Here is a 16,174-nt window from a genome sequence, read left to right as displayed (position 1 = left end):
TTAACCAAAGTACATTGCAGATGAATCGATGGTCAAGATGATTGTAGATAATATTGTTCGAAACTTCCTCTTGTTTAAAAGATTTCGGAGACATGACTAATATTCCTCCTTACATAACTGCTTGCGGAATAACATAAGCAAAATCGTTCAAAATTTATCAATTAAAGAGAATCTCAAAGTAAAATAACAAATGCTCAATATCGAATATAAAAGTTCAAAAATTCATCGAGTTCGCTGAGGCACGGGTGTCAGAACAATATGCGTACAACAAAAACGCACACGACTAAAATCATTATCTTCAAAGGTTTGTTCTATATGATGGTAGTGCTATTTTAAATGTTATTAGGTTCGCTGTATTTTCTTTGTTTTGATTTTGTAAAGACTATATATTATTTGATTAACTTTTTGTTTTTTTTTTATGGTTTTGAGATTCTATTGGTTGATTTCTACTGGTTTCCTCCTCTTCTGGATTGTAATTGAAGATACTTATCTTGTGTCCTCAGGCTTTGCAGGAAGTAGCTGCAGTAGTAGCAGGTAGATAAGAGATACATATTGAACCTAATAGATGCCAATATGACCTTCAACTTGGTATGAAAAGTACTTATTTCCTATTACTTATAGACATAAATAGAGTTGTGTTTATTTTTATATCGTGTGTGTTAAACTAAAGTTTGTTGCGGATTTACCTGCGAGTATGTTTGCTGGAAACGTCCTTACGGGCAAGAAAACTCCTTATACACTAAGCAAATGTTTCCTGCAGATATGTATACATTTCATGCGGATTCACTTTTCCAATGGATCATAAAATCTCCAGGAAACAATTACCCACGAAGGTATTAACTAAGAATCCAAAACATAAGGTATTCTCTTTATTTGTGAAATTATTAACGGACTCACTTATATTATTTCGTAGGCAGATATCTACATGGGGAGTATTAGTCCATGTCTTCGAAATCATTCAAACAAGAGGAAGTTTCCAACAATAATGTCTACAATCATCTTGACCATTGTTTCATCTGCAATGTATGTTTTTTTTTTTTTTCAACTTGCTTACTTTGGTTAATGAAACCTCAGATAAATCAACGACAAAAAAAAACTTTTAGTTTAAAGCAAACACGATGGTGACAATTCAGAAGTACAAGCTGATAAAACTTGTCACTATTCAGAAGTTTTATTTGGACAAAGACATGGAATATCCTTTTAATAAAGGTAGATTATATTGTGATTTTCTCCATATTATCTTATTAAACTTGTCTCCATATAATTTTTTTTTTCATGCATATATGAACATATTATGAATTTGTTTATGTTTATTTATTAATAAGAAAATTCCTCAAGGTTTGCATACCCTTTAGCTTCCATCTATGTCAGCTTTCTTCCCGAGAGTATTTTACACCAAAGCATTGTTACAGGATAATGTAAACCAAGTGCAAAATGTATTAAAAATCTATAGGTTGTAGATATTAGTCTGACTGTTTTTGCTGGATAGTTTTGTTGTTGTAGAATTATGTTTTGGAAGATGCTATGTTGCTATCCGCGGCTGTCTATTTTTTCTTAGTTTTGGGGTTTCTGTTTTGTGTCAAGTGACAACAATTGTGTGGGGATGTGCTTGTTCTTTGTGTTGTTATCCATTTTGGTTTTATTGTTTTCGGTTGATGCCACTAATATACAGTGTTTTCATCCTCTTGTATGTTCTCTTGCAGTCTTATACTTCTTGTGCAAGCATTGCTGTCTCTAAATGATATTTTGCTTATTAAAAAAAAGGTACACATCTAGGCAAATTTTGCCTATTTTTTCTTAGTAGCTATGTTTTTTTTAATTAAAAAAAGTCGCTATGTTGTATTCTATGCATATATAAGAAAAAATTAGAAAGATAAGGAATGTTAATCACAATTTATATGAACTAAAAGATCATAGAATTTAAGTTTACAAAATATTGCTCAGATTTTGAAAATCTCAAATCTTCGTCCCAAAGAAATTGTCCTTCAAAATGCCGACCAATAACATCTAAGAGAACTGAAACACTAAAATGTAACAAGACCAGAGTTAGGAATTATAGAATTGATTTACACATCCTTGCCAATAAAGATTGCATATACACATCCTTGCCAATAAAGATTGCATACAAGAGCTTAGTGACAAAGTAAATAAAAAGTAATTTTAAAAGTAGGTGTGTCTTTTCCTACACATCATTTATTTTATTTGTAATTTTATTTGTATTACACAACACATAATTATGCTTCTACAATTGAAAATTGTTTTCAAATTCTATTTTTTCCGCATTTCCGACATAAGTTTGATTTTGAATCAATAGTCAATCTTAAAGGAAGATATGTCTGCAATAGAAAAAGTCTATGAGAAAATTGAGTTTCATTCCACTCCATTATCTAGAATAAAGTGTGTCATAAAAAATAGAGGAAACGAAATTGATGAATACATTAAACGTGATAAGAAAATAGCCACCGCTGGTGGTGGTGGTTTCGACAAGGATGAGGCAGATGAAGACATGAAAATGAGAGAAAATGATGGTGGTTCTACTAAGAAAGAATATACTAAAGTGGAAGGTGATGTTGATAAGAGTGTGATTTTGAGTGAAATTATTCGATTTGATACTGATGTGGGTTTGATTGGGCTAAACAAGTGAACAATGAATTTTGATGATTGTTTGTTTAAGGTTAAAGAACCTAAAGTGAAGCGTTAGCGACACAATGAAAACAACTTTACAAAGAACTTTGACGAACTTTTAAGTGATTTTTCATATCATAGTGTGTGTGTCGAGTCACAAAGCGTGTGAATGAAGGAACTGGGAAATCAGTTGGACCCAAAAATTTGAAAGTGGGGGTTTCTTCTTTTCTTGGAAAGATAATTAAATATATAAATGAAGCTAAAGATATTGAAGTTGAGGTTGGTTTGTTACTTTAAAAGGTCTTTAATGTTGATCATGACAATTGTATGAAGGATATTGAAGTACCAAAATAGCCTCAACTTTAATCTTTTAAACTTCAACTATATGTTCCCCGCTAGTGCCTTTGGAGGGAGGTAAATGTAATTACCTTTGTAAGTGCTCTTTGAGCCCGAAGGTCTTCCCTGCCTTGGACTGGGGCACCATCCCTTCACCCTAAAATTTTTGTAACCAAAAAATAACTTCAGCTATATGTTCAAAGATCTTTTCAAGACATGAAGAACCCTCCGCTTTCACATTTTCGGGTCCAATAGGTGTTCCAATTCCTTCTTACACACTCTTTGTGACTCAACACACTTCCACTATGATATGCAAATTGACTTAAAAGTTCATCAAAGTTCTTTGTTGAGTTGTTTCATCGTTTCGTCGACGTTTCACTTTAGACTCTCCAATCTTAAAATGTTAATCATCGAAATTCTATGCACACTTGTTCAGCCCATCCAAACTCACGTCAACATCAAATCGAATCATTTCACTTAATATCACACTCAAATCAACATCACCTTCCACTTCAGCAGATCATTTATGTGCAAAAAGACTATCTTTTGTTCTTATTTTCCCATCTTCATCCACCTCATTCTTGTCGCAGCCACCACCACCAGCCGTGGTTATTTTCTTAGCACGTTTATTGCATTCATCAATTTTTCCCCTCTATTTTTGATGGCACACTTTGTTCCAGATAAGGGAGTTGAATGAGAATGAGACTCTTCATTCTCTTAGAAGCTTTTTCTATTTCAAGCAAATTTTTCTTTTAGATTGTACGCTTATTCATAGTCAAATTTATTCTTGAAACACGGAAAAAATAGAATTCGGAAACAATCTTTAATTATAGAAACATAATAAAGTGTTGTATACGACAAATAAAGTTACAAATAAAAGTCAATGATGTGTAGGTAAATTCACACATACTTTTAAAATAACTTTTTGTTTACCTTGTCACTAAGCTCTTGTTTGAAATCCTAACCAATGATGTGTAAATCAGTTTTGTAATTCCTAACTCTGGTGTCTTGTTACATTTGAGTGTTTCAGGCCTCTTAGATGGTGTTGGTTGACATTTTGAAGGACAATTAGTTTGGGATTAAGATTTGAGATTTACAAAATCAGACCAATCTTTTGTACATTTAAATTATATGATCTTCTTTTAGTTCATAAGTACTATGATTAACATTCCTTAATTTGTTTAAATTTGGTTATATATGCATAGAATAAAATAGAGCTACTTTGAAAGTGATCCTAATTTGTGTATATGTTTCCTTTTTTTGTGAAACAACAAAATATTATTTAGAGACGCTTGCACAAGAAGCACAAACGTTCAAGAAAACATACAAGAGACAACATGCACTGTAAACAGGTGGCACCAACATCAAACAATAAAGTCAAACGAGCAGCAACAAAAAGAACGAGAGCAGCCCCACACAACTCCCGTCATTGGGCACAAAACAGAACCCCTAAAACTAAAACTAAGAAAAATAGATAGTCGGATAGCCACAGAACAACAATTGAAACAAAATTCTACAATAGCAAACTGTCAATGAAAAAACAGTCTATCGAACGAACACTCCATGTAACAACGTTTTGGTGTAAAATACTGGTTGGAAACAAAGTTGATATGGATGAAATCTAAAGTGTATGCAAACTTTGAGGACCTTCCTTATTCATGTAACATGAATAAACATAAACAAGATCATAATATGATCATATATGTATACAAACCTAAAATTATATGGAGACACGTTTGATATATGGTGAATAAACACAATACAATTTACCTTTAGTAGAATGATATTTCATGCCTTTGTGTAACACATTCTTTAACTAACTTACCAATGGACATGCTGAGCTTTCAGGAGCCATGTGTGCTATTGAGCTAGCCAACACTTACCAATGGACAAACCTCTGGCTGGAAACTGATTCAGAGTTGGTAGTTAAGGCTTTCAAAAACAATGCTATTATTCCTTGGCATTTACTTAATAGATGGTTGAATTGTATGCAAGTAATTAGTAGAATGAATTTTTTGGTATCTCATATATTTAGATAAGGTAATGAATGTGCAGACTCTTTGGCTAGTCTAGGTGCTAATGTTGCTAATCCCACTGTTTGGTATGAACCTCCTTTGTGTATAAGGTCATATCTTGGTAGGAATAGATTAGGCTTGCCTAATTTTAAGTTTGGGTGGCATTTAGGGTAGGTAGGAGGAATACTTTCCCACCATAGGAAAGTCCACTTGTAGTGGACAGGTGGCAGTCTTAACAGGTCAGAACTAAAAAAATAATAAAATCAGTTAGCTTATTTTAATACATTGCTTCTACACCTCCCATTTGCTTTATGTTCCTGTTATGCACCTGCATTTACTTGGACATTCAATTCACCCTTATACCCTTTTTTCTCTCGTTTTTTTTTTTTTTTTAAAGTTAGCAACAATGTTTATTTTATTTGTGTAAAACATAGAACAACCATTGTTCTTCAACAACAAAGCCACAATCATCATAAATTGTAGATCCTGGTTTCATCTAGCACAACCCAGTATGAAAATGTGCTGTAATTTTATTTCCTAGGTTCAATCATCTCTTCCCCATTTATTTTCTCTTCCCCATTTAAGAATGAGATTTAATGTATCATGTTTGTTCTTGCTGTTATTTGAGACAATTTATCACAACTCCATGTTGTAGTCCAATCCATTTAGTTTCTCCATCTTAATGTTGTTGCTTAATTGATTATTATTTTTTGTTGAATCTTATTTTTTTCGTTTTTTTTTCTGGATTCGTAATATCCAGGCTTTCATGGTGTTCATGAAGTTCATCCATGCTGTTCATCTTCTTCTGATTTACTTTTTAATTTTTTATACAAACATTAAAATATATATTTTAATAATTATAGAAAATATTATTAAAGAAAAGATCTTGTCAAGATAATTTACGGAAGAAACTTTACACAAGCCATCATTGTGCAAAGGACATAATCTGACCTTTTTAAAAAATTGTGAATTCCAACACTAAAATGCAATAAAATGTTCAAGTATTCGAAAAATAATTTTCTTTTTAATTTTCTTTTAAATTAATATGGTTGATAAAAAAAGTATTCGAAAATGTTTTTTTTTATAAAATGTTTTTAAAAATAAAATATTAATTTTAAAAAATAAATAAATACAATAAAATATTTTTTTTAAAAAAAAGAAGACATATTTTCACTTCAACGCATGAGCTATAAATACCAAAAAATAGATGTCTCTATTGTGAATGTTCTTGCTAAACAAAAATAATATTTTTTTCAATTTTATCAATCATTATTAATTTAAAAAATGTAATTAACAATGTTTTCAATTATACCAAAAAATAATTGATGTTTGCATTCACAACCTTAACTTTGAAAAACTGGATCTCAACTATTAACACTGCATTTTTCAATTGCAATTTAAAACTTTAAAGAGCTTAACCATTTTTTTTAAACGAGCCTTTTAATTAACGGAAAAAATTTGATTAAACAAGTGGTTTAAAGAAATTTAGTAAATTAATTAAGGTTGGTTGGTTGGAAATTATTTATGTAGCCCATTATTAGCAGAAAAAAAAATTTATGGCCCAAAATCAAACACATAAAGCCCATGTTAAGCCCAGATTGAATTATAATAAAAAAGTATTATTTGTGGGGTCATCATTTTTGTTAAAGGTATTGTTCCAAAAAGTTGTCAACAGGTTGCAGGTAAAAATATTGAGTGGATCTGAACCATTCATTTAAAATAATAATATATCAATGGTAGAAAATGAAACTTTGTCATGGTAGGAAAGTATTCCTCCTACCCACCCTAAATGCCACCTTAAGTTTGTGTCCCATTAGAGAGGTTTGGTTTGACCCCCCTCTTTTTTTTTTTTTTTGTTACTGATTCACACTCCTATTTATATATATTTTTGGTAGGTTAGCACTTTACTACCTACTTTTCAAAAAAAAAAAAAAAACTTAACTTAATTAAATAAAATCATTTTTTTTCTTTATGAATTTTTGTAAAATTTCAGCATGACCTATTTTAAAAAGTTCAGCCTATGTATATTAGCAAATGATCTTATGTTGTGTTATAAGTGTGTTATGACCCAAATATAGCATCAAGCCCATACATTATGGTATGGGAATGTTTCTCTCTAAGCCCCCAATATCTTTAAAGCTCCTAAATACACATTCGATAGTTATCTTTCGGATGTGTATTTAGTTTAAAAATTATCTCTAACGATTGGATGTATATTAAGGAGTCTCTCTTGATAAGTCATACATATTTCTAGAAGAACTTTGATAGATTCTATTATATATGATATGATATGATAAGGAGAAACAAATGAGTTATATATAATTGTTCACACTTTTAATTAAGGTTCATATTTCTTATTTCTAACCAACTTGTTATATCTTAGTCACAAAAATATTCAACTCTTTATGTCTCTGTATATGTTCACTCTTGATAGATTCTATTACTGTATATGTTCTTCAATTAGTTTGTTTGATAAATTAGTCGGATAAGAGTTAATTTTTCTAATATAATATAATAGTCATTTAAAAAATAATGTGCGGACCAAACATTTGAAACTTTGGACTAACTTTTCATGATTTTTTTTTTGTTTGTGCAACTTTTCTTCTAGACTTATATTCATTCTGTTTTTTTGGTTAGAAAACATAAAAAAAAAAAAAAAAAAAAAAAAAAAAAAAAAAAAAAAGATATAAGAACTCCATTTTTAGCATGGTATTTAGGAAAAGTGTTCAACAATCTAATGATGGAACGAATAAAGGTCCAAGTAATATATATTTTTACTGAATTTGGATACTTGGTCCATCACCATCATTTCCAGCTTTATGCTTCGAATCTTGGTTTTTTTCCCTTTATTTTTTTATCCTTTCTTTTTCACACTTTTTCTTATGGGGCAATATGTGAATGTAAATCCAAGCTTTCCACATATTCTATCAAAAAGAGATGCTCATGTTGATGTTGACCTAAGCAAAAGCACCCTTCTCTTAAGAGAGGTGTAAATCGTTATTTTGGTCCCTACATCGATGAGACGATATCGATATAGTTCTTGAATATAATAAAATTGAAAAAATATTTTCGAGTTTGTATTTCATCAATAATTTTACAGATTAAATAATTAAAAAAAACATATCGGAATTAATGAAAAACAAATTTGATGATCAAACTGACTTAAAAAAACATAAATCGACGAATATTTTTTGTAATTTTGATATATTTAAATACTATAATGATAATGACACTTGACACATTCAAGTAACAAAATGACGGTTTTCTCCCTAAAAGAGTCACTTTGTTTAAGTGGTATGCATATGCAACAATCCACACATGCAATGCAATGTCCAAAGGAAAACTTCCAAATAAACTTTCTCATATTAAGACAACTCTATGTCATGCACTTTGTCATGTTACAAAAAATCTGCAGCACTATAGAATTGAATCAGAGGTGACCATAAATATTTACCTGGTATCCAAAGTTATACCTAATTAAAATTCACATGGATAGACAAAAATGAAATTGCAATGGGACAATTATAGTGTTGGTGGTACCATCATTTTGAATTTATTTGTTTGTTTTCTCCCTTGTTTGTTGGTGGTAGCACATTTTACTACCCAACATAATGAGAGAATGGTGGGGAATAATTTTTAGCCACATGACTTTAAAATCAAATCCTTTTTTATTTTTTGAGATATTTAAAATCCAATCCAAGTTTTCTATGATTATAATCTCCATCATTATTTGGTCATCTAATTTTATTTTATTTTTTAACATCGGGTATCCTCCGTGTGCGCAATTTCTGAGACTAATCCTTCGAGTTTTTTGGTACTCAAATAGACGGAAAATTCTACCTAAGAGATTTAATGTTGTTGCATATCTAGGGATGACAATTGGACTCAGATCCAATGGGCATCCACAAAAAATACCCACAATGGGTAGGGTAAAACCCTGCTTTTATGGGTCTGGGCACGGGTGCGGGTAATAAACACAAAATAAAATGGGTATGGGCACGGGTAAGGGTACTATACTGCCCAGACCCGCAACCCCGCATATACATATTTATATAATATCATAAATTATTTATTTATTTTTTATGTATAATTAATTTATTTATTTAACTATTTAAGCCTAAACCTAAACTTAAACCATACAACTGCTTAATACAATAACAACTCCATCATGTTCGTGTATAATTTTTTAGGGATATTTTGGATGTTTTCTATTTGACTAAATATAACGATTCATATTATTTTATGAGTTAATTTTGAAAAATTGGGATCGTAGTTTTATTTCATTTGTGATGTTTTTTTTTGTTTTTTCATAGTTAAAGTGCGGGTAATGGGTGCGGGTATGGGCACTTAGGTACCCATAGGGTATGGGGAAGGGGACTAAAGTTGTTGCCCACGAGGGTACGGACACGGGTACGGATATTTTTTATAAATGCGGATAGAGGGACGGGCACTGTAGTACCCTACCCATTGGGTGCCCATTGCCATCCCTATGCATATCTAAGACTGAATTTGAATTCGGGACATTGGTTAAGCTAAAAGTGATTCATGTTATCTCATCTAAGCGTTATCGGATATTTGGTAGCCAAATTTGGTTCCAAGATCATGGATACTAATCTATTTATTCAGCGTTCACAAAAAAGAAAGATATTAAGAGGTTTATATTAATACTGGTATAATTCACTTGTGATTAATGTTAAGCTGATCCCTCAAACAAATGTTAAGCTGATCGGACTCATTTAAGTGGACAAAAACTCTCCAAATGTAATATTTATTTACCCTCACTGATTACGTAAAAATTCATACCCTTCTTCTAAATTTACCAATATGTATGTACAAGAGAAAACACTGTTTTATCTAGCTTTATTCAACCCTAATCTAAACTTATTCACCCTAATTGAGGAAAACAGTTTTTTTTTCTCTCATCAGTACAAGAGTGATTTTTTATAAATCGTGAGGATGAAGAAGAAAAAAAAACTGTATTTCGAAATCACAACATGTGAGGTTTGGTTTTGATTTAAGTGTTGACTTTAGTTTTTTATTGATGTTAGAGGTAGTCCTCAGTTAGATGGTGTATATATTAGTGTTTTTATGTTCCGTCTATATACATCGTATTTGTTTTATCATTTTTCTTTGTCGATCTCTCTTCATCTTGTGCAGAGACTGCTATAATTTGTTCACTCTTAAACCTCACTTATACTCAAGTCTAATAATCTTGGATTGGTCCTGACTTTACTATATTTCTAATCTAAATCAAATTTTGTCCATATAACGAAAGTTAACATTTTTTGTTATACCGATGAAGTTAACACTGTTACATTAGTAAATGTGAAAAAAGATAAAGAAGAGAAAAACAACTTTTTTAAATATCTTGTCTTAAAGAGACATAATGGTCTAACAACCCTCTTTACATCGATGCCATGGAAAGCCTGTGAAAAAGTGATACATGGCACCTTGTGTCTATAAGAAAGAGATGCCTCTTGTAAAAAGTTGCAAACAAGAGTCACTGTTAGAAAAAACAAAATTAACGAGGAAAATTAGTGACGGAAAAAATAAAATTCTTTATAAGTTTTTTGGTCGCAAAATTTAGTGACGAAATTAGAGAGGGATTTTACGTTTTCCCTCACTAATTTTTGTTTTTTAGTAGTGAGTTTAGGGTAAAATTCTTCTCAAACCTTTTCAAAGTAAAAACTTACTTCTGTAAAATTAGCTGAGGATATGTCACTAAACTTGATGATATAACTAGCTAATTTTGTCTCCCTCACTCTAAATTTCTAATGTTAATTTATATTTTTTTTATATGAAATTCATTCTAATTTAATTATTTTATGAAATGAAATTTTTAGTTTAGTCTTTGAGGCTGTTTCAATATTATTTTCTAAATTAAATTAAAATCTTAAGAAATAAGTATAATTATTAAATTAACTTAAAAAATTGTTAAAATTAAAATATGAGTTACTACATCCTAACATACACCCAAAAATATATAAATAAGTACAAACATGTTCATTGTAAGGAGCTTCTTGACTTTAAGTACAAACATGACTTTATTAGGGTTGTCATTTTTGATATATTTTAGGCGAGTGGGAGTATCGGTAAAGAAGGAGACTCTTGTGAACTTTTTGATTGACCAACTAGATAAAAGATCCACACTTAGGCCTGCAGATATTATGGTGTACAGATGGGTAGGAGGAAAACATGCTATGTGAACTTGATCAGGGTTTCACCACTCGTGGGATTAGAGGTCTGAGCTTTTACAGTAGAACATACGGCCCTAAAGGTTGCATCAAACAAAGTGGCCAAATATATAGTTTATTTGTAACGTTTCAACCTTAATTTAATTTCAACATATAAATGGGAAAATGGGCAAAGAACAAACATGTCAAGGAAGTTGCAAATTGGTAGGATCAAAAGAACAAACAATATTCTATCTATTATCTTCCTTTTCAAGCTTGCTTCCTCAACCATAGCCACGCTTCATGCACAAGTTCACAGCCATTCCCCACCAATCTATGGTCTAATTTAATTTGGATAGGGCATGTCTAGGATTCCAACCTATATGGCAAATCCAAGGCCTCAAAAGAAGCATTTTGCAATATTTTAACTGGTGTGCCAAAATATCATTTTTTGAGTGATTATTATAATTATTCAAATATGATATTGAGTTAATCAATGCATATAGAAGTATGGTTTCCCCAATATATAATATGCAACTCACTAGACAATAGACATTATGCTCCAATCTCCAAAAGACTATAATCTAAGACAGCTATTCATGTAGGGGAATCAGTTCTTCATGCACAAAGACAAAGAAGAAAAGTGCAGGACCAGTTGGGATTTACCATATCTTTGAGTAAATAATTAATAATAAGTCCTTTAATTACTTTTTTTATGTACAAGGACATTTAATTACTTTATCAACCTCTTTTTGATACAATCTTTCTATATTTTTGTAAGTTCTAACCGAGTGTTAGTTGCATTAATGTGGACCTATGATTTGATTTACCAACTTGATTATTGTGTTTCTTTACAAGATTAAAAGGATATATCATATTGAGTTGATGATGATTTTAGCCTCGTCAGATTAATCACTGACTAACTTACATAACTTGAAGATGGTACATGAAAAAGCCACAATTATTGTTCAATTATTCCAATGATTTTATACAATACCTGTGTTTATTGAATTGTTTTTATATGAAAAAAATTGAACATTACTTCTCTTTTTCAAGATTGTTCATTCCCTTCATCTAGCGGAAATTAACTCACGCTCAACATTTTTCAGCGATAGTTAACTCACGGTGGCACTTTTAAGATTGGTTGACTCAACTTAAAAAGTGATTGAATCGAGCGTGAGTTAACTACCGTTGAAAAATGCCGAGCATAAGATAACTTCCGCTAGATCAAGGGAATGAGCAATTTTAAAATGAAGAAGTACAATTAAAAAAAAAAAATTGTGCATGGTCGGTCCACTTCTCTCGTTCATTTTTTGTGATATTTCTTATGACTATTTTTTAAATGAGTGTTTGAGTTTGAACTCACACCCTAATTTGTGAGGTGTAAATCTAATTCTTACTACTAACCAGAGGACCAATGTTCATTTAATTTGGCTTATTTGTGATATTTTAAATTAATCTCAACCACTTTGACATTCACCTAAAAAAAAGCATTTCATATTTGTCTTATTTTTACATTTTCAATTTTGTTTTGTATGTCCTGTGAAAACAGTATGTTCACTACTATTCAAATTTTAAGTTTTTCATATTTGTCTTATTGCTACATTTTCAATATCAATCTTGTTTTGTAAGCACTATGTACTACGCTATTTAAATTTAAGTTTAACTTATTAAAAGATTCAATGATTAAAAGATTCAATCCCTGCAATTATTTTAGAGCATGGAGCTGATAGGCCAAAGGAATAGAATAAAGAAAAATGTCCATAAATATTAATCATTTGGATGATATGGGGAAGGAGTGTGGATAATTTAAAATCAAGGAACCTTCCTAATCCAATATGTTAAACGACGTGTTAGATGGTGATTAGTGATTACTAATATTCAAATATGGACCACCTTGTCAAAGTTAATAATTTGTTTAATAAACTTTATAACCCAATAATGTTTGGATATCCATGATTTGAGCCTTTATCAGCTTAACAAGAGATTCATAATTTGAATATGTATGTATTAGTATAAAATCAAACTTTAAGAATCCAACAATGTTAAAATTGTCGAGGGAGTGTTGTTCCCGTCATATATTGTGATCTTATATCATATTTGTGAAAATAGTTTACGCATTTAAGGGTGAATGATAATGAATTTACACAAACAAAATCATTTTATAGATATTTAGTTTCTTTGAGTTAGCTCAATTGTGCTAATTTTCAAAAAAAATATTCCAAAGATGATATATATTTTTTCAAATGACTTCAATATTTTTTTTTAGACAAGGGAAATGGTTGGAGTCAGTTCAAGGTACTTGCATACCAGCTCAAAAGGCCGGATGAAGGCTATGGAGTTCGGATGAAGGTGGGAGGGGGCTAGTTCTAGCCGGTGAAAGACCTCTTTTTGGAAATTTAAAAACGGCGGTCGAAGTCTCAAATCCTTAAAAATCACCTTATACATGGGGATCATATTATCTAGGTAACGAAAGCCGATTATACTATTGATAGTAGGAAGGCACATTTTCCAATTTTCTCCCCCTCAAAAATCTACCTCAGTGAACGGAAGCTCGAGCGTCTGGGTCTAGGGGGCTTTATCTATACATATATTTACCTTTTTCTGAAGAAAAAAAAAATTATATTCAATGTATTGAAAATTAAATTATATGATTTTAAAAAAATATTTTATCTAATTTAGAATCCTTAGAAAATATTATAGATAAAAACTAAGCTCAATGGAAAAGCAGATAAACGGACAATAATTATTCATCTCTCTACTAGTATTAATAATGTAAACTAACTTAATTTGCATTTTTTTTTAAAGAACTAATTTAATTTGCATTAAAATTACTCAAACAAATTATAAAAAAATTAATCTTATTTATAATAAAGTGATGAAATATCCTTATAATTTTTCTTTTACAAAGAAACATCCTTAGATATTTGCCAAAAAATTAGTTATTTATATTGTGAGTCTAACGGTCAGCAAACTCCAAATAATAAATATAGATAGTACTATAAGCTGGATTTCAAATTTATTCAAAATATCTTTCAAAAAAAATTATTCAAAATAATATTTTTTTTTAATAACAGCAAATTAATGGAAACAGTATGTGTTGGGCAATGCAATAACTGTGATGTGGTGTCACTGGGTCAGGGTCATCAACCTCTTCTTCCTCAGAAGGGAAGGTCCATAAAAAGCAGTAAAAAAAGTACTTACAAACCTACTTTTTCAGGTTAACTTTGCTTTAGAATTTTGACTTGAATCAACTAAATTCCCATTTTTTACCTACGACCTGGAGTGGTTGCTGGACTATGAAACAAGTTCATGCAGATTTTCATTTTTCTTAGTTAATTAACAAAATAATTTAATCATTCAAAATAAAATCATTGAATTATTGTCCCCTAGAGCTTAATTCAGTTGGCAGAGATATGCATTACTATATGCAGGGATTGGGGTTCGAACTCCAGACACCCAACTTATTGGTTTTGAAAAATGTGAATTCTAACCACTGAAATACTTATAAAAAAAAAAAATCATTGAATTATTCTTCCAATTTAAACATAAATACAAAGTAATAATTGATTATTTCAAATTTCAACTGATTTCATCATATTCAATTTTATAATTCTAAAAATAACTTTTTATTACTACTCAAATTTGAAATAGATTTTCATAAAAAATGACACAAAGAGAAGTGGTAGTTTAGAAGGTACAAATATATTAAAACAAAAAATACAATTATATTTTATCCTATCAAACCAATTATATTAGGTAAACTAATATTTTTCACATGTGAGTATTCCTAATTTTTACCAACTTAATTACTTTTACTTATTAAACAAATTATTAAAATCCTTAAAAAAATATTTAAATATATTATATGAGTCTACAATCAAAAACGAATCTTTAAAAAAAAAACTATTAAAAATGAATCATCCAAAATAACTATAGTTATGATTTTAAATGAAGCATACATTGACAATATTTTACTTAGGATTGAACTCTAAACTACTCTATATGTGTTTGGATCTGTTCCTGCACCATAAATTTTGTGTTTGAAGGCAAGTTGAACATGAAAATGGTGAAGCTACAAAAACATGCTTATGTGAAAATGTGAAAATTCAATGTCCGAAGACATATTGAACGGGTAAATGGTGAAGCTATAAAACAGGCTTGAATAAATTCATCGAGATTATGTAGAAACCACTGCTAAACCAAACAACTGCGAGACTTTTTTCTCCTCAAAATTCTAGAGTTTAAGATTTTTAAAAATAAAAAGTCAAAGAATTTGTTAACAAGTTGATGTGAGAATTTTTGGTTGAAATTAATTTTTGATATTTGAACAGATAGTGCAAGGACATGTTTGGGCTTATGAGGAACTACTGAATTAGACAACAGATAATTCCTGTCGATTTGAATTTTGAAAGACTTTGTAAAACGAGGGAATATTGTGGTACATGTTTTTGCTCCCAACAACTCACGTTGTATATTACCAGTAATGGGACCCACAAAAAACCAAACATTTAAATCACATCCGTTGGTTTCCTATTGCTTAGCTTACATTGCACTGTGACCTTGACACGTAATCACATTGATCAATTGGTAGTTATTTTTGGCGGTGGCAGGATTCTAACCCGAGACCTTACGTGTATTATGCATTGTCCATACCAACTGAGCTAAATTCATGAGAATTGACCAATTGGCAGCTGATAATGAACAAACCAACTGATTAAGTTAATTCTTTTTTGAATAACTGATTAAGTTAATTAAATCGCTAATTTCAATAAATATGTATGCGTTCCTAAAAAAAACTAAATATGTATGCGGTTTGGTTTGGTTTAGAAAAATCAATTCAAAAAAAACTTCCGATTCAAATGGCTTTCACAAAAGAACATCCAAATACATCTAATAAAATTTTGTTTTGTACGATTTTTTCTAATTGTTTTGATTTGGATCGTTTTGAGTTTGAACACACATAAGATCTAATAAACAAAAGCCCAATGAATTAACAAAATATGGTTTAGTTAGGTGAATACA

At 30.4% G+C, this 16,174-nt stretch overlaps 1 long non-coding RNA gene across 1 annotated transcript; it reads left to right on the top strand.

Moving 5' to 3' along the window:
* Positions 1-938: 938 nt before the first annotated feature.
* Positions 939-2,089, top strand: LOC120576149 (uncharacterized). Its single transcript, XR_005642248.1, has 3 exons — positions 939-1,023; positions 1,104-1,209; positions 1,704-2,089. It is a non-coding gene; the product is annotated as an uncharacterized lncRNA (long non-coding RNA).
* The last annotated feature ends 14,085 nt before the right edge of the window (positions 2,090-16,174 follow it).

Source organism: Medicago truncatula, chromosome 6 (genome assembly GCF_003473485.1).
Source record: "Medicago truncatula cultivar Jemalong A17 chromosome 6, MtrunA17r5.0-ANR, whole genome shotgun sequence".
NCBI classification, from domain to species: Eukaryota; Viridiplantae; Streptophyta; class Magnoliopsida; order Fabales; family Fabaceae; genus Medicago; species Medicago truncatula.
This window is presented reverse-complemented; position numbering and strand designations above follow the sequence as displayed.